Source organism: Microchirus variegatus (assembly GCF_963457635.1).
Source record: "Microchirus variegatus genome assembly, chromosome: 18".
NCBI classification, from domain to species: domain Eukaryota; kingdom Metazoa; phylum Chordata; class Actinopteri; order Pleuronectiformes; family Soleidae; genus Microchirus; species Microchirus variegatus.
In genome coordinates, this window is record NC_139819.1 from 4,137,675 (window position 1) to 4,158,745 (window position 21,071).

A 21,071-nucleotide genomic window follows, 5' to 3' on the forward strand; every position below is an offset into this window, starting at 1 on the left:
GAGTGTTTTAATAACAACTGCAAATTACTGCAACACAACCTCTATTCTTCTCTGGAAATGGAAAACAACAGTGTCACCAAATGCCCAGCAGGTGTCCTCATACACTCATGATCTGGAATTAGCTCTGACAGCTCTCCAAACGACAACACTGATCAGACTGGGTCGTGATTCTGTCTGCAAAGAAAACACCGACTAATACATGTCGCTCATTACAGCCCACACACAGCTGGAAGGTGATTCCATATGTGTGTGTGTGTGTGAGTGTGTGTTCTTGTATATGTGTGTGAGGTCCCAAAAAAAAATGTAAAAACCTACAATACTTATGGGGACATTTTGACCTTGTGGGGACATTTTGTCTGGGGACCACAACTTTGAAGGGCTTTTTCAGGGTTAACACCTGGTTTTAGGGTTAGGGTTAGAATTGGGTTTAGATTACAGGGTTAGGGTTAGTTTGGGTTTGGTACTGAGTTGTGATGGATGATGTGTCCTCACTAAGATATGAAAACATGCAGAGTGGGGAACATTTTTTTTCTGGTCCTTACAACTTTGAAGGGCTTTTGGGGGATTACGACCTGGTTTTATGATTAGGGTTAGAATTAGGGTTAAGGTTTAGGATTATAGGCATTCATTTGTGATGGCTAGGGTTGGGTTAAGCTGCTAAGGAATGCATGTTGTCTCCGAGTGTCCTCAGGGTAAGGGTGTGAACTTATACTTATGGGGACATTTGGACCTTGTGGGGACATTTTGTCTGGGGCCCACAACTTTTTTCAGGGTTAACACCTGGTTTTAGGGTTAGGGTTAGAATTGGGTTAAGATTACAGTTTGGTACTGAGTTGTGATGGGTGATGTGTCCTCACTAAGATATGAAAACATGCAGAGTGGGGACATTTTTTTTTCTGGGCCTTACAACTTTGAAGGGCTTTTGGGGGATTACGACCTGCTTTTATGATTAGGGTTAGAATTAGGGTTAAGGTTTAAGATTATAGGCATTTATTTGTGATGGCTGGGGTTGGGTTAAGCTGCTACGGAATGCATGTCGTCTCCGAGTGTCCTCAGGGTAAGGGTGTGAACTTATACTTATGGGGACATTTGGACCTTGTGGGGACATTTTGTCTGGGGCCCACAACTTTGAAGGACTTTTTCGGGGTTAACACCTGGTTTTAGGGTTAGGGTGAGAATTGGGTATAAATTACAGTTTGGTACTGAGTTGTGATGGGTGATGTGTCCTCACTAAGATATGAAAACATGCAGTGGGGACATTTATTTTCTGGGCCTTACAACTTTGAAGGGCTTTTGGGGGATTACGACCTGCTTTTATGATTAGGGTTAGAATTAGGGTTAAGGTTTAGGATTATAGGCATTCGTTTGTGATGGGTTAGGGTTGGGTTAAGCTGCTACGGAATGCATGTTGTCTCCGAGTGTCCTCGGGGTAAGGGTGTGAACTTATACTTATGGGGACATTTGGACCTTGTGGGGACATTTTGTCTGGGGCCCACAACTTTGAAGGACTTTTTCAGGGTTAACACCTGGTTTTAGGGTTAGGGTTAGAATTGGGTATAGATTACAGTTTGGTACTGAGTTGTGATGGGTGATGTGTCCTCACTAAGATATAAAAACATGCAGTGGGGAAATTTCTTTTCTGGGCCTTACAACTTTGAAGGGCTTTTGGGGGATTACGACCTGGTTTTATGATTAGGGTTAGAATTAGGGTTGAGGTTTAGGATTATAGGCATTCATTTGTGATGGCTAGGGTTGGGTTAAGCTGCTACGGAATGCATGTTGTCACCGACTGTCCTCAGGGTAAGGGTGTGAACTTATACTTATGGGGACATTTGGACCTTGTGGGGACATTTTGTCTGGGGCCCACAACTTTGAAGGACTTTTTCAGGGTTAACACCTGGTTTTAGGGTTAGGGTTAGAATTGGGTATAGATTACAGTTTGTTACTGAGTTGTGACTGGTGATGTGTCCTCACTAAGATATAAAAACATGCAGAGTGGTGTCATTTTTTTTCTGGGCCTTACAATTTAGGATTATAGGCATTTATTTGTGATGGCTAGGGTTGGGTTAAGCTGCTACGGAATGCATGTTGTCTCCGAGTGTCCTCGGGGTAAGGGTGTGAACTTGTATTTGTTCGGACGGTTCCTGGCATAAACACTGACCTTGTCAGGACCAGTAGCCCTCATGGAGACCAAAACCTGGTCCTAATGAGGCAGAACCTCATATTACCTGGCTATGGTTAGTGCTAGGGATTTTTTTGGGATGTCCAAATTAATTGAAGATCATGCAAAGATAAGCTGTTAAGCTGTGAGGACACATTTTTATTCAAACCTATCTTTGTCAGAACATTCACATCTTTCTTGAGGGTTAAGACTTGATTTCAGGGTTAGGGTTAGAGTAGGGGTTTGGTTGTAATGGTTAAGGTTAGGGTAAGGAGCTCGGGAATGGATTATGTTGACTATTGTCCTCACTGAGAATGTCGGACAATTATAGTCTAACATGACCCCCACGATAGCGACACACAGACGAGGGCAAAAGAGGACAGATTCACTCTTCTGTCAGTTTCTGTTCACATTGTGATGAGGAACAGAAAGAAGAGAGTACGTAGAAAAGAAAAAGGAACCAAGAGTGGATTTCAAATACCTCGAACTTTTCTCATTTAAATCTCGTTCTTTCCTCTTTTGTCTGCGTCACATTTGCATTCTGATCGTTTTTGACAGAGTAATGAAGGTGTGCGGTGTCCGTCTCCACTGATCAGACGTGCACGGTATATGTGTGCATGGGTTTCTTCTGCCTGACTACATTTGAGAGCATTGTGTCTCACTTGTGCAGAAGTGTTCTCAGGGAGCCTCAGCCTGTGATACTCTGATAACTATCTCATCTAAAAAAAAAAGAAAAAGGAAGCCCACGAGTCTTATTGGATGTGATGCAGGGATTCATGAGTATTGACCGTCTCCACTGAACTGCTGTATGTAAAAAAAAGAAACCAAAGAGCAGCTCACGTTAACACACTCAGTGAATATTGAACACTCAAACTGTGGTGCGTGTAACACCAGTGGTACGCAAGCTTCATCTAGTGGTACTGTTCTACTGTATATACCAGGGAATTTGGCGCTTTTCCACGACACAGTTCCGATACGGCTCGACTCTTTTTTTTTCGCTTTTCCACGAGTCGCAAGAGAGCTGAGCCGATACTAAAATGTGACGTCGACAGATTGTCGGCCACCGGTTGGTCAGACACGAGACTCAAACCTAAACAATGCTGCAGCTAAAAAAGACTTAAAAACCCTGAAGACGTGCGTTAATCGCTAAACATTAAGCTGGTAAATGCCGAGAAGCGGTGATCGTGAGACCCCTTCCACCGTGTGATTCATTTCAGCGACCGCGTCAGATGGGAAGTTCCTAACGATTCTGTGAATAAATCTTTTTAATTAACCGATTCTAATGATTCGGTAACACCGACAACAACTGCTTTACAAGTCCCTAGTCACTAGTTTCATGCCGCCCGTGCTAAGATGACTCCACTCACGTTGAGGAGGTACTATAGTCATGGAAAAGCATACCAAACATGTGCAAAGTAGAACCATACAGTATAAGGTTCTTTGGCTTGTCCTCATAGGAGAACCCACCTGTAACCCTTTTGGAGGGTTCCACCAAGAACCCTTTTAAAACTCTTTATTCGGGAACGGGGGTTTTAAAGGGTTCTCTGGATCAAAATGGTTCTTACTGGAACCATTAGTGTTACCGAGAACCCTTGAAAAACCCCTTTCTTTTTCAGAAGCAAATGGTTCCAGGCAGGTAGAACCTCAGCCTTCTCCAAGCTTCCCCTCTAGATGTCACTAGAAATTGTACGCTTTAAATTTTAATGTATTTGCACAATACAGGCACTTTTAACTGTAACATAAAGGCCCGAGTTATTCAACTAATTGCATTTTTAGAAAGTTTCCCAACTTGGGTATATGACCTTTTCCGACATGACAGTGACTTGACATCAGTCTTTGAAAGAAATTTGCTGCTCGTCTTATTTACATTTATAAGGTTAGCGCATTGTTTCACTTTATTACAGAGTCGGCCCGCTGCAAATCATGTTAAATCTAAATAATTCAGCGCGTTTATTTGAATAATTCAGTCGGCGAATCTTCATTTATTAAAGCGCTCGCGCTGCCAAACATTTTTTTTGTCCCAAGCCGGCAGCGAGGGTGTGTGAGAGAGAGAGCGAGAGCCTTGAAAGAATGCTTTGTCTCTGCGTGAACTCTGTGGGTCAACGTAAACCCCATCACACACACACACACACACACACAGAGAGAGAGTGAGACAGAGTGAGAGCAGAGACTCACTTGGGGAACACCCCTGCTGTTGCTCTGCATACCAATGAGCAAAAAATAAGTGGCAACAAGTGGGGAAATTTGTGCAGCTGCTTCTCGGCTCCGTGCAACATGTTCTCCTCTTACAGGAGCTAAAGTGTGTGGAATTTCGCTACAACTTGAAGACAAAAATATGTTTAAGGCCGTGCAGCGTTGTTGTTTTTTGCTGCACCTATACTGTTTTTAAAGGTACAATGTGTAGTATTTATGGGTTTATATAACCCAAAATCCACTTTTTTATACATATTATGTGCTCCTGCATGGTCTAGTCGCTGTATAATAGTTTTTGTTTCATTTTCGTTGTGTTTCAAAAAGTCATGTAAAATAACATGGTCGCGGACCGCGGTTGCATAGCCACTGTTAGCAGCGAGACGCCATGTTTCTACCGGAGCCTGTAAGGACAAACGCGAGAGAACAAAACAAGCGTCTCTTTACTTGTAGCAGGAAGTCCCGCCTCCTCTCTCTCCGCTTCGTCTGCTACGGCCGCGGTAGCTCCGCCCTCTCCCTCACCTCACGGACCTCATCTGCTGACACGGAGAAAGACGACGAGGACGACATTTGACCAGCTGAGGATACCGTAGCGCTCAGGGAAGGGAGGGGGTGAGCAGAGCAGCAGGTCTTTGTTGTAAATTTCAGCCTCTCCTCTAGATGGCACTATAAACTACTTATTTCCCCTTTAAGTGAATGAATGTAAGGGACATTGTGGTCAGGGTGAGGCTGATCAACCCTGCAATCTGACCTCGTAATTTCGTTCCTCGCGTGAGAATAAACATCCTTTCCACAGCGGTTTTTTCTATTTCCTGTGACCTGCCAACATATCTGATGGGCAAAGGGCCATTTTGGACTCTTGGAAAATCATACATTGGACCTTCTTATTATCAGAATAAACAATTGTCTCTCAAGTCTTTATGCTGAGGAGCAGCAGGAACCTTTTTTTCCAGTTGGAAGTCAAAATTCCCCAGAGTTTTGCTTTAACAGGAACCGTTGGACACACATTTTACCACGAGTTTGTGGAAAAACCTCAAAAAAATACAGACTTATTTTCTTCTACTTTCACAATAAACTCAGTTCTGAGAAAAGGTGTATCAAAGTCTTTGATATATTCACATTTGCTGGAATCAGAACCCCATATTTATATTTAAAAAACGGGTTATTGTTGTTGACATTTTATGGACAGTGTCAGGGCCGGCCCAAGGCATAAGCGAACTAAGCCGCTGCGTAGGGCCCCGTGACCACTAGAGGGCCCCCAAGAGAAATTAACTCAACAAAAAAAGAGAGAAAAGTTTGGATTTGGATCGTTGTGAGACATCAGATGTGATTATTTAACTTTATAAACCATTTTCATGACCTTGTTCCGGGTGCCTCTGTTGATTTACATTATTATTATTGAAGTATTTGTTTATTTTATTTAATGCTGTGTTTTTTACATATAAAAGTCAAATCCGTCCCCCAAAGATTGTGCACATTTTTGGATTTTCAGACCTTAATATCTCAATATTTTATTTATAAACCGTTTTTATGTATTGATTCTCTGTGTCGCCAGTAGGGGGAGTTGCTGATTTTTGCCAAATATTAATCTGTAATCTGGTGAATCTGTAGATTTGCAAATGTAGTGTCGAACAAAAAGTTTTCACATTCAGAGTAGAATAAGTAGAATACCTTTAGTATAGTAGGTGTGTGAATGATCAATAATCAATATTATTGGCAGGGCCCCAAAATCAAATTTTGCTTAGGGCCCCATAGGGGCTTGGGCCGGCCCTGGACAGTGCAAAATAGCATGATGTGCTTTACACTGAACTGTTCCCAGTTCATTTTTGGGGTTTTATGACTTATTTATATGAATGATTTTAACATCTTCATTATTGTTTGTTTGAAGTGTTGCTGGGTCACTTTGTGCGCAATTTTTCCAAAAGTCCTAACTGTGGATCGTCTTCACAGAGGTGAGAGGGGGGGAAAAGCCTCTGATGGTATGATCCAGAACCAAGAGCGTCTTTGCATAAATAGCTCAGTAGTAATACAATTGGGGACGTAGAGGAAGGAGGGAGAGAGGGTGGAGGGAGGGAGGGAGGGAGGGAGGGAAGGATGAGCAGCCGACACTAATAGCTGCATCTCCGCCTTGTCCTCCTGCGTGCGCCGGTCAGCGGACACTCTGCACCGGCGTGGACTCCTCCTCCTCCTGCTGCTGCCTCTGTCTCCAGCCTCACCGATCAGAGTTTTGTGACCTATTTCGAGGCAAAAAAAAAAAAAGTTCTCCGCGTCTGAAGTTGCTGAGTTGAGAGATTTTTTTTTTATTATTATTATCGGAGGAGGATAAAAAAAAAAAAAAGCTGCAGCTCCGGACGCATGGACACGCACAGAACACCTGGGTAAGACGCTGACTGTGCTGTGAAGGCAGAAAATATATTTATATACAATATAGATTAAAGAATGAAAGGATTTGGGTGTTTATGTGCTTGGATTACAAGTGTGGAAAAAAAAAAAAAAGTCAGCATAAATGTAGGGCAAAGTTCAGGGCCGGTGCTAGACATTTTAGTGCCCCCGCCCCCCCCCCCCCCCCCCTTTGGGTCCAGCCCCAGTTATCTTTATATAAATGCAAAGAAGTGTTAATAATGACACAATTGTCTAAGGATTTGCTCGACGGGCTTGAAATCTGGCGGCTGAGACTTTGACGTTGTTTGGAAAAAGAACTGACAGAGATATTCTGTTTATTTTGTGGAGCTTCACGCCACATAAACGCTAAGAAAAACCCACAAAAACGTATATAAACAGTTGAGAATACAGAAGTGCACTACAGTGCAGATGCAAAATACAGATTATAGAGATGGATTATAAAATGTATATAAAATGCTTTGTTTAACAATGTTTTTAATGTATGTTTACAACATATTAACAGCTATAGTATCTTTATTGGGTCCATATCTCCATTTCCCCCATTTTTACAATCAGATATATGAAATTATTATTATAACTCTATTTTACAGTGAGATAGTAGAGGTCGGGCCGAGATTTCCCCCCCACAAATATAACTTCTGATACAACGTGCTGCGACAACAATCACATACAGAGAGTATAGAGTGCGTCTGCAGTCAGGATTGTGATTCTCCGGCTCGGTGTTTGTGTTCGTGCAGCCAAATGAGCCCGAAAGGAGGAAGCGAGGCAAACGAACAGGCGGAATAAAAGAGGCTGTTGTGATAGTTGTGCACTGCGAGGTGATGCATTATGCACAAGTATTTCGCCTGTTTTCCATGTGGTCAGTGCAGGCTCTGTGTGTGTGAGTGCGTGGCAGTGCCCCCATATGCCTTTCCCCCTTTAAAAGAGGACATTGTTTGGCACAGCCTAAATTTGCATACATTCGCTGTAGCTTATTTGCATGTTTTGTGCACACAAACTTCCCTTTATTGACCGTGTGTGTGTGTGTGTGTGTGTGTGTGTGTGTGTGTGTGTGGGTTCTTGTACTTGCGGCATACTGAGGACCAGTGAAGGTTTTTGACCAACAAAGTGAGGTCATTTTTACAAAGTGAGGACATTTTGGCCGGTCCTCACTTTGTTTTCAATTAATTCACTTCCTGAGGTTGCTGCTATAACATGCTATACTCAATTTGTCAGAAAATTTTGGACGACACAGTATAGTATGACGTTTTTGTCAAATTTTGGACCAACATCTTTTGGTCAAATTTTGGACCAAAAATTTTGGGTAATTTTTTTTTTTCAAATTTTGGACAACATAGTATATTATGACGTTTTTGTCAAATTTTGGCCGAAATATTTTTTTTCAAATTTTGGATGAAAAATTTTGGGTCAAATTTTGGATGAAATATTTTGGGTCAAATTTTTTTATTTATTTTGGAAGACAGTATACTATGACGTTTTTGTCAAATTTTGGACGAAAAATGTTGGGTCAAATTTTGGACGAAAAATGTTGGGTCAAATTTTGGACGAAAAATGTTGGGTCAAATTTTGGATGAAATATTTTGGGTCAAAGTTTTTTTTTCAAATGTTGGATGACATTTTTGTCAATTTTTGGGCCAAAAAGTAGATATTTGTAATTATGTTGTTGATTTATAAAGTAGAAATGCTGGTCCTCACAGCAACCCAGTCCTCAGTATGCAGCAAGTACAAGAATGTGTGTGTGTGTGTGTGTGTGTGTGTGTGTGTGTGTGTGTGTGTGTGTGTGTGTGTGTGTGTGTGCGTTTGTGTGTGCGTTTGTGTGTGTGTGTGTGTGTGTGTGTGTGCGTTTGTGTGTGCGTTTGTGTGTGTGTGTGTGTGTGTGTGTGCGTGAGCCAAAGACAGAAACTCAATCTTCTCGTGCTGCAGTTTCGGACCCTAAGCTGAACTATTTCTCGTGATAGCAACAGAGTTGTTGCGTAACAGAACACACACACAGCAGCTTTCATTGACTGTCAGTCAGTGTGTGTGTGTGTGCGTGTGTTTGCGCAAACATCTGTGTGGTGGTGGTGGGTCAGTCATGTGCTGTTTACGAACCTTTGAACCACTGAATCTTCTAAAAAACACATGATTCAGCCATTGCAACCTATTTGGCAGTGATGCATTGTCAAATTTGCCCCGAATTCAAATGCATAACGGATAATTATCCATATGTAGGGCTGCTTTATATGGCCAAAAACTAGGGGTCAAAAGAGTTGCAATTTTAGCAGATTTTAGCAAAACAAACACAGTTATTGATTGTCCATGAAAAATTGTCCAATTTCACTTAATAAGTCCGACAAAAATATGATTTAGTTACTATCAGCAATGCAGTGACTGGTAGAGTAATATTCTTCCTTGTCAGTAGGTGGCAGTAGAGAGCGTAGTAGTCTATAGCATTGTGTTGCGACATTTTGGTTTGTGGTGTGCCGTGGGATTTGTCTTAGTTTTAAAAATGTGCCTTGCGTAAAAAAACCGGTTGAAAATGTAATTTTTTTTTAGACGAGGTGCATTCAGTGACCCTCAAAAATGTCTGCACATCCGTTAACACACAATCTGGTCACTGACCAAACGTCTGCTGATGATGATGATGATGATGCATTCAAAGAACACTTCTGCGACTACACATGCCGTCCACTGAATACGGTAATCATTAGCGCTATGGCAGTGGTACGCTAGCTTCCGCTAGCTGGTGGTACTTGGAGGAAAATCAGAAATGCTCTTCCTCTGTATGAGATCAGTATTGAAGTGGTAAATGTTTTTTAATGAGCTATTTATTCCATAATCGTTCAGCCCTAATCTAATATAATGTATATTGTTATTGAATTACAGCCCCATGTTTGTACTCGTTTGACCCTCAAACACGCGCGTGAACAGATTCCGGTCGAAAACCTCCGTTCCCGTTTTACGCTCGGCGTGAATTGCGTGGACAGCGTTAGTTTTTCCGGGAAGGAAATGGCTTTGTATTTTTTTTTACGAAACGAGAGCAAATTGCCTTCATGGTTAATAAGACATGAAGCAACATCATCTCATTTGGTTAAGTGTACGTTATGAGAATGTTTTATAATTAGCGATAATGAATAGCTGGTGTGTGTGTGTGTGTGTGTGTGTGTGTGTGTGTGTGTGTGTGTGTGTGTGTGTGTGTGTGTGTGTGTGTGTGTGTGTGTGTGTGTGTGTGTTTCTTGTTATATGCACCACTGATTACGTGAAATCAATATACGCTCGCAAAAAAAAACAGTCTTTTCCAGTACATTGCTCTCACTCATTTGATTTCTGTCACTCCCCAACACACACACACACACACACACACACACACACACACACACACACACACACATTTCGCTGTCATCTAATAGCTGACACATTCTCGCTTGCACTCTAATTGAAATTGTCAACTGGCTACGCTACATTTACCAGTCACCTGACTTCCGCGGCAACGCATAAAAAATGGAAACGGTTGCGGAAATATTCGGCGAAACTGCGCGATCGCTTGTTGTTTTTATTGACAGTAATCCCAGTCAGTGATTATGAGGATAATTTTTTACCACACAGTGATGCCGACAGCATCCTGAGAGGGGACCCATCTGGCGCAGACGGCGACTGCATTAGTCGGAGAGGCAGATGAAATGCATCACTGCCACCGACTCTGACTCGGAGCGATCCATCTTTATTTTTGCTTGGTCATAAAATGCCTATAAAGGGAAAGGATAACTTTTGAAATGAGTTCTCAACTGCAGGTTTGGACTGTTGCAGTGTATAGTGTATCCCTGGGTTGGAGGAGAGGCGAGAGAGAGAGAGAAGGAAATATGTGGTTTCATTAGAAATGCATTAGAGAGGAGGGAGAGCGGTGTGTAGAAGTGAGCTCAAGTTTTTATCTGTTATACTTCGAGTGGGAAATATTCACACTCTGTCTCATGCTTGAGTTGACTGTGTCTCTCTCACACACACACACACAGCAGCAGCAGCAGCAGCATCACACCTCAGTGACCCATTTAGTATCCGCCGCAAAACTGTCAGCCGAAATTCCCACATGTTCCTCCTGAAAAACACATTACCGCTGAAGAAACTCATTCACAATAATTCAGTTAGAAAAAAAAAGTGCTCGCCGGCACCTTCTTTTTATCTGTTTAATAACGTCATCGCTCTCTGCCGGTATATAAGAGACCCAAGATTTTTTTAAATGAGAGGAGCCTTGACTCGTAACCGCAGCCGTAACGCACTTTTTTTTTTTTTTGTCATGTAATACTTTCCTATATCAGCCACAGATTGTTACAGCGAACAAAGTGCAATGAATTCCCCCCTTCTGCGTCTACGACACTGCGTTAGTTTGCAGTGAAATACTGCGGTCGTGCTTTATTGTGTGACTTTATTGGAGAACCTTATAAAGCTCTCCATTTGACACTGGAACAGCACTTTGCTTCGACAAACACAGCCTTGAGAGTAAAACCGACTAATACTGGTGGATTTAATACGCACACAGCAGCGTTTTCCCAAACTTTCAATACGGGGGGGGGCCCATTTGTAAGAAGATGGCAAAAATATATTGTGGCCCAAAATCACAATATCAGTCATATTTGGGAGTCATTTAATCTCATTATGAATTGGCATGTTTGGTAAATTAGATATACATATACACGTAAAACTTAAAGGTGCATTATGTTATAAATCTAAAGCCATAAAATCCTCTTAATATGTCACAGAGACTCAGGAATAATGTTCATATAACAAACTGAACTCACCAACAATAACAGTACAGACAAAATATTAGCATTAAAAAAAAAATTTTGCAGACTGCAAATCATGTTTATGTTTTGAAATCATGTTTCGGCATGTGGCGCCACCTACCGCCGTCTACCAATCACTGCAGTCAGTAGAGTCTCAGCTGCCGAGCAACCACGGGGTTGCCAGTTACGTCAGAAAACGAAACCTAAAAGACCTTGGTATTTTGAATTTGAGTGTAGTAACCGTTTTTGGCCACATTCTTACATATGGCACCTTTAACTCAAAGTTTGGGAAAATTCTGTGGGGAACCAAAAGAAAATCTCCCACAAACCATCTATGGGTCCCGACCCAGTGTTTGGGATTAGGCTATAGTATTAGGCTGTCAATCTCACTGGTGTCCACTCATATGTTCTGTACTTTATTGTTCATTGGCATCTAATTTGTCACATAATTCACAAAGTCAACATTATGTTTCATTGAAGAAGACCCAAAACCAGTGATTGAGACCATCACCAACTTCTCAAATTAATGATTTCTAGTTTTCCCATCGTCTTCCATTCAAATTGTGTTGTTTTTGCAACCAGGAGAGTTGCCCCCTATTGGCTGTTCAAAATATACTTATTTCCTGGTTGGCTTCAGGGGGAAAGCAGAAGGCTATATATGCTGGTCGGAATCCTAGCAAGCTCAGGGGCTGGGTTACCCCTGAGCATCCTTACATCCACTGTACTTCTATTGCTGATAAATGGTAGGGTTGCGTCAAGAAGAGCATCCGACATTAAAAAAAAAAGTATGTCAAATCAAATGTGCGGATCCACTTTGGTGCCCCCTAGGTAGGGAGAAGCTGAGATAAATAAATCAGGTGTTAGAGAAACGGCTGTAAAAGTACAGTTTATATTGTTCGCGATGGTTTGTCATCTTTACAAAGTGGGTTGCCATAACAAAACTTTGGGAAACACTGCACTACACTGTGTTGGTTACTGTACAGCGATGGAGCTGCCTTGGCCCAGTAACTAGCTTGTCACAGGGAAAGTAATCACTGCTGAGCTGACCTCACTTGTAGACTCAGAGGGCCCCCGTGTGATGGGCAGGTTAATCGTTGTCAAGTGTGACAAAGTATATGTGTGTGTGTGTGTGTGTGTGGAAACTCTATGTTCCATTGACACCATTCCATCTCTTTCAGGGATAAAAGGAGGAACCGGAGTGACCAGCGCGGAACCGACGACAGAACCTTTGACCTCCGTTCTGAAGTCTGAGGAGGCAGCAGCTGAGCATGGAGCAGGATCTAAGGACGGGTCTGTCAGTGTGGGCCATCATCGCCATTGTTTGTAACTCTGTGGTGGGCGTCCTCATCCTCGTCCTCTTCGTCATCCTCTACAAGGCCTGTCAGGTGCCCTCACACCCGGACAAAGTGCCAGGTTTCACAGCAGCGGTGCACCGGAGGAAAGAACAGAAGTACCTGCTGACCGCGGCCTAGTCATGACGAGGAAATTCACATTTGTGGATCTGCAGAACGTCAGCCAGAGCTGGACTTGATTCCTCTTCATCATCATCATCATCATCATCATTGTTTTTTTTGGCCCAGTGTCTTCTCCAGACCGTTCACATATCTCCGCCATCGGCAGCGTCTCATCTACTGCGCGGAAGTTAGCGGGGGCTCAGCTGAGGGCGAGATAACCGCGCTAAGAGTTGTGGCGTCGACAACAAGAGGCGAGTCCAATCCTCTTATCTCTGCTGTGCGTCACCGGGACTGTCCATCTGTCAGTCTCTATCCTCTGCTCTGATGCACAGGCGGACCATGATCTCCTCCTCCTCCTCCTCCTCCTCCTCTTCTCTCTTCTCCTTCATCCAAAATAAACACCGCGAAATAAGAGAAAGCACTCGGAGAGCACAAACCGCTGCCTTCAGTTATGCTTTGTGCGTTTTTAACGGTTCAAATCCAGATTTTTTATTCCGATTTAGTCAGGATTACTATATCAAAATCAAATTATTACTTCTTTGGACTAAAACCTACACCCCCAGAGAGTCAAAAGCTGATGTTAAAGGTGCCATATGTAAGAATGTGGCCAAAAACGGTTACTGCGTTCAAATTCAAAATATCAAGGTGTTTTAGGTTACGTTTTTTTGACATAACTGGCAACCCGTGGTTGCTCGGCAGCTGAGACTCTACTGACTGCAATGATTGGTAGGCGGCGGTAGGTGGCGCCACATGCCAAAACATGATTTCAAAACATAAACATGATTTGCAGTCTGCAAAATATTTTTTTTCAATGCAAATATTTTGTCTGTACTGTTGTTGTTGGTGAGTTCAGTTTGTTATATGAACATTATTCCTGAGTCTCTGTGACATATTAGGAGGGTTTTAGGGCCTGTTGATTTAGATTTATTACATAATGCACCTTTAACTTTTTGAGTTATGGTGCTCACCCTAAACCCTTAAAACAAGCGAAAAGTTTAAGGGTTGACAGGAGATAAAAATGTACCGATCATGTAGCAGCAGGAAGAAGTCAGGAAGGAGAGTGATGCTGCTGGAGGAAGTATGTGTGAGTGATAAAGGGCAGGGATGATAAAGTGCAGAGGAAGAGTGGCTTTGATGTGTTGTTTACAGAGAAGGCAGCTCGCGGCTTCTATTTGACAGTCTTCCCATCTGACACACGTCTCTGCCTCCGCCGATCTGACTCCCAGAGGATTAAAAAGTAACCGTATAAATGTTACTCGCGTCCCGGCGTGCCTCTCTTTCATCCTGTGAACTCCACTAAAGACTGAACAAGCACTTTTATTGACAGGAATGACAGACTGACTCAACACTCGCTGTCTAACAAGTGAATATTGTGTTGTTGTTTTTGCCGTGAATGTACAGCAGCAACTAACTGTGACATATCATGATTGTTTTGAGAGCCGCTAATAATAAAAGTCATCTTCAATTATCATTCATCATCGTTAACAGAAGGCTACATATTCTTGTGTCTGGTGTACACGGTTACATTTAAAGGGCTTTAAAAAAAATATTTCTTATTCTGTGATGGAAAAAAATTTAATGTGAAATCTGATCTCAGGTATTTGTTTATAACATTGTTTTTAGCCAAGGAAAATAAGAACATGCCATTTTACATGCAATTACTTTGTGTTCTGCTTCATGTGATGTCTGAGGCAAAAAACAACTACTATAAGAATAATGTAGAGATGATTGATGGATTGATTCAGATGTAAAATATATAAATAAAACCAGTTGATGACCAGTTTACGTCTATCTATCTATTTTGCTAACTTTCTAGGTAGCTTTCCTATCTGTCTAACCAGGGAGCTAGCTACCCTTATTCAAGCTAGCTACCGCCTATATCTTAAGTGTTAGCCAGTTTTGTCTATTTTTTTGTATTTTTACTATTTTAGCACTATAAGCAGCACTGTATAACTTTGTTTGTTTATTGTTGCCACCTACCTGTCTGTCTATCTATCTATTTTGCTAACTTGCTAGGTCGCTTTCCTAGTATCTGTCTAATCAAAGCTCGCTAGCTACCTATCTTTCTTCAATTTTGGTTTGTTTTTGTCCTGTGTGTTTTCCTAGTTTTAACACCTTAAGCAGCACTGTAACCATCCATTGTCTAACCAGTGAGCTAGCTACCCTAATTCAAGCTAGCTACCACCTATATCTTCAGTTTTGTCTAATTTTTTTTGTTTTTTACTATTTTTAACACTATAAGCAACACTGCATATTTGTGTTTGTTTATTGTTGACAATATTTTGGCTACCTACCTGTCTGTCTATCTATCTATTTTTGCTAACCTGCTAGGTAGCTTTCCTAGTATCTGCCTAGTCAAAGCTAGCTAGCTACTTATCTTTCTTCAATTTTGGCTAGTTTTTGTCCTGTGTGTCTTCCTAGTTTTAACACCTTAAGCAGCACTGTATCATTTTCCTTATTTATTTATTGTTGATGATATTTCGGTGGACCTTTTTTATACACACACTCCTTGTGGCTGAATTTTGTCAGTATTTTGTGTTAGTATTACCATAGTAAGATAATATTTCCTCTAAAATGTTGAATTACTGCCTTCTTCTTCTTCTTCTTCTTCTTCTTTTCTGTCTTTCGCCCCGTCTCCTTCACCTCGACCTGAACCCTTACAGTGATTTGGCCGATTTGCTACTAACAGAAGTGTAAGAGCCATGGATTTATCCCAGCTCTTACATGGTGAGATAACACCAAAAAAAAACAGCATGATGCCGTTTGTTTAAAGATAAAGCAGCGTATCTTGTGAGTCTGTGTGACAGTAACTGTACAAACAAACAAACACACGTGCGAATGTGAACAAAACAGTTGTTTATATCACATACAAGGCAGATGGTATGAGCCTTTTGGTCTGATGTCGAGATGAAGCCGCTCGGCTGTCTAGTGTTTATCTGCTTCCCTTCTATTTATGTGCCTGCCAGTTTTCTCGCTCTTCATCTCCTTGGCTTTTCTTCCTCTATCTTTTTTTTTCTTCATTTTTCTTTTGTTTCCCCGATTCCCTCGAGCCAAACCGGTGCCAAAACCCATGCGATGAACAGAAGCAGTCATCGACCGTGCAGTGAGCAGTCTGGATGTGGATGTGAGGGTTTGTACACGCTCTGACACACACTTTATGAACCAACGCAGTGACCCCGAAAAACCCCGGTTATCAAACCTTGATACTCACAATAGTATGTCAATTTGGTAATATTACAAACTATCAAGTTATTTTCAAAAGTAATACACTCACATTACAATGTTTGTGAGTCAAAATTGGTATTTAAGTTCAAATCCATCCGTGTGTTTGTGGGTGTGTCTGCCTGTCTTTGCCCCTGCAGGCCGGCCGGAGAAACCCCTTTGCCTGGTTTTCCCTCCAAATCACCTGGTGAAGATTACACTGATTGCCACCACTAACTCGGTCCTGTTTAAAAGCCTGGACCAGGAGCCTCATTTATAAAGCTTTCCCACATAGGCCAAGTTTTCAGGCGTACAGACGCAGATTGTTTTGTCTTCCTACTGGTACCACTCAGCCTTCATGCTTGCCTTCTCAGCTTTGGAATAGGTTTTGTGCATTTGGGGTTCTGCTAACACCTAGCGGCTGCTTAACACCAGGTATGACCTCCCTGAATACTATAATGTAGTGTTGCCCCCCCCCCCTTTTTTATACTCAAGGAAGCTAAAAGTGTTAATTACTTCACTCATGCTGTGAAACCTCGAGATTTGTAATTTGACCGTGAAATTTATGGACCAATTTGGACGGTAGCAGCTAATGTGCCGTGTTTGTCGTCTATTTTCCTCTAGGTAACATATAAAATTGATATCATGTATAGTTGAAACTAGCTCCTGAGGAAATTGTTTACTGATGTTATCAATCAGGTCAAACATTAGAAGCTCCCCCTGGTGCATAAGTGCAACTTTTGTCCGACTGACTGGCCAAATTTTGATTAACATTAACATTTTGCTGGTGATTTGGTGATCGAATTGTTAATCTTATGAGATATAAAAGTGATTTGATTTGTGTTGGAAACAGTGGCCTTGGCGGAGTTTTTGCACTCTCCGTGTCCTTTCTGTACTGTCTATAATTGATCCAGAGAGAGAGAGCGAGTGAAATGTGGGAAAACAAGCGATAGCAATCATCTGCGCAGTCACACATCTGTTCTCCTGCCCATCAGTCTTCTTTTATTGATCCGCCTCATCTCGGGAATGAGTGTTATGGCTCAGATGCTGTTTACTTTGACTTCATCTGTTGGAGATTAGCCGAGGACGGTGCACTTCAAGCGCCGCCCGTCTCAGCTAATGCATTACACGGCTGCAAAACAATTTCCCCCGGTCGTTCACCGGTAACTGAGATGGAACAGGGGTCGCCGACCTCAATATGCTGTTGTGTAATCATTAGTACAAACATTGCACACATAAAGATTAATAATGGACATATGAAGAGGCAGTAATCTGCGGGCTCCATCTGTACCACTCCGTGTAGGTTGCATAACCCTACTGTACATCAGCCCAGACTGAGTGATGAGGGCTGATGTTGGTGTCTGAATATGCACGTGTTTGCCTTACAGAGGCAGTGGTTCTCAAACTTTTTATAGCAAGTACCACCTGAGAAAATACAGTCAACATGATGTCAACGTTGTAAATTATGTTCCCATTTAGAGGAAAAACAGTGTGTCACATAATGTGCGGACACCAGTGTGGGAGCTGGTATTGTCCAAAAAGTGCCTGGTTGCAGGTGACGTCTGTCAATTTCCATTTGCGTGGTACTGGTCAAAACGCATCTCAAGGATTCTTACAAACTTACGAACTCCTACTCGTTGCCACTTCTTAAAAATTATGAATAATTAGTGACATCTAGAGGTGAGACTGCAGAATGCAAGAAATGCAGGACTCACGCCTCCCTTTGCCATGACAAGACAAGTATGATAAGTCAGTATACGATATTATCACGATATTTAAGTCACGGTACAATATTATCATGATATTTATGTCACGATACGAAATTATCACGAGACTTAAGTCACGCTATACGATATTATCACGATATTTATGTCATGATACGATATTATCACGATATTTATGTCATGATACGATATTATCACAATATTTATGTCATGATACGATATTATCACGATATTTGTTTAAAAATACAATATTATCACGATATTTAAGTCACGGTACAATATTATCACGATATTTATGTCACGATACGAAATTATCACGAGACTTAAGTCACGCTATACGATATTATCACGATATTTATGTCATGATACGATATTATCACGATATTTATGTCATGATACGATATTATCACGATATTTATGTCATGATACGATATTATCACAATATTTATGTCATGATACGATATTATCAAGATATTTATGTCACGATACAATATTATCACGATATTTGTTTAAAAATACAATATTATCACGATATTTATGTCACAATATGATATCACGATATTTAAGTCAGGATACAATATTATCACAATATTTAAGCCACAATACGATATTATCACGATACGATATCATCACGATACGATATCATCACGATATTTAATTAAAGATACAATATTATCAAGATATTTATGTCACGATACGATATCATAATATTTGCGAGATCATATATTGCGATATAATCACACAACACCATCTCGTGAACCGAAACCTCGATTTTTTTTGTATGCCAATCCACAAAAGTTTAATGTTTATTTGTAACGTTAAAAAAAAGTATATGCTGGAAAAAATCAATACTCTGTGTCTCAAAAGCGATATCATATCGCCACGCAAAATATCACGATACTTTAATAAGATGTCGACCTCCGCTAAGCAAGGCCCTTACCTGAGTTTTACACACCGTATAAAAGCCAAGCAATTTTTCATTTTAAAGTGATTACACACATACAAACAAACGTATGGGTCGTATACTCAATGTCTGCCAATAAACTCTCCGTAATGTCACACAATGGACCTTTAATCACATCTTCATAACAAAGAACCCCTACAGAGCCATGAACACTGATCTCAATTACCCACAGAGACGCACACTAATTAAATCGATTTTTACAACAGTGCCGCGACTGCACGTTGAAATCATTATAATCTGGTCAGTGTGAACGCTTATTCTGTCATCGTAAAGCTCTAATTATTGCACGAAACAAGCCTAAATATATAAATAATGGTGGTTATGGGCATACATGAAGATTTCGGTGTTTCTTTCTGTGGAAGAGCAGGTCGTATTCAGGGTTAGGGTTTGATTCCAGGGCCTCGCAGGTCCCACATGACCCCCAGGCGGCTCCACAGGCGAGTGTGAATGGTTATGACAGATGTGAAATTTAAGAAAAAGTGCTGCATAAGCAGTGGATTTGCTGCATAAATGTGTGTTAATGGGTGACTGTAGTGTAAAGCACTTTGAGTGGTCATGAAGAAAAGTGCTATTAAATACAGAACATTACCTTTCTTCCTGTTATGCAGAGACTGTGATTTCTTTACTTATCCTTTAGAGGACACCTTATGTTATGAGGTTGTAAATATACATATATAGAAGCGTTGTAGTTTGACTGCTAATTTGTGTTTATTATAGTAATATGTTACCAATAATTGGTATCCTAATCATATAATCTGACCTGTCCAGGGCGTACCCCACCTTTCGCCCTATGTCAGGTGGGATTAGCACCAGCAACCCTCCTGACCCTGTGACCCTCGTGATGATGATGATGACGATGTAACTTTTTCAAAGAAGTAATATGTGATGATGCAAATGTGTGACCAAATAATAAAATTTTGAGCACTGCTCACAGACCAGTTTCATTCACGCTCCTCCGATCACACTGTGTAGAATTAGACTGCCACCTGCAGGAGAAACGTAAAAGCAGAAACAGTCTCCTGTTGAAACTTCCCAGTGTTGGTCGCAGTGGAAAATCCACCGCTGCCAAAACTCTTCTCTATTATTGTGCAGCAGAGCATGCTATTACTGCTCTCTGCTGTTATTTCCAGGTACGGACAATGTGCAGTCAGACGTATCAGTGACAATAAGACACACGTTTGCGAATGTTCTTCTGGCACTCACATGATTACCCGGGGGGTAATGTTATTTCCTCTTTTCTTATTTTTTAAATGTGTTGACAAATGTACCCCCATTATGCTAATCCGGTGTTTATTTCCACTGTTAATTCTTCTTGCCAAAGTGTATCATCTTTCAACAACAGCTTGAGGCGTTCTCTGCTGTAAATAACAATACAAAGAGGTTTTATTTTGCTTTGTTAATTTAGTGAACTACGGCACATAGATTGCTCAGTTGCTGGGGTGGAAGCCACACACAGGACTGCTGTTTTTAACAATAAAAAAAAATATATATATATACACAGTTGGCACAGATTGGTGCATGTATATAATTTAATATGGCTATTACTGATGCAGCAATGTACAAGAGTTAGAGTGAGGCTATATTTTTTAAAGACTTGTAATTTAAAATCTAAATTTTCCCCAATTAGGGATACAAGTGGAGACTAAACTACTGCTCCCAGTTACCTTTCAGTGCTAGTTCATTTGGATTTTATTGCTGTATAGTTTTATATTGTAATATGCTTCTGTTATATATATATTATGTCATTTTTTTATTTTTTTTTATTATTTTAAACTTTATCTATCTATCTATCTATCTATCTATCTATCTATCTATCTATCTATCTATCTATCTATCTATCTATCTATCTATCTATCTATCTATCTATCTATCTATCTATCTATCTATCATGTATTGCTAGCTAGCTAACAGATTAGCTTACATACATACATTTTCAGGTATAGAATGTAATAAAGTCTATCTATCTATCTATCTATCTATCTATCTATCTATCTATCTATCTATCTATCTATCTATCTATCTATCTATCTATCTATCTATCTATCTCATGTATTGCTAGCTAGCTAACAGATTAGCTTACATACATACATTTTCAGGTATTTAGAATGTAATAAAGTCTATCTATCTATCTATCTATCTATCTATCTATCTATCTATCTATCTATCTATCTATCTATCTATCTATCATGTTTTGCTAGCTAGCTAACAGATTAGCTT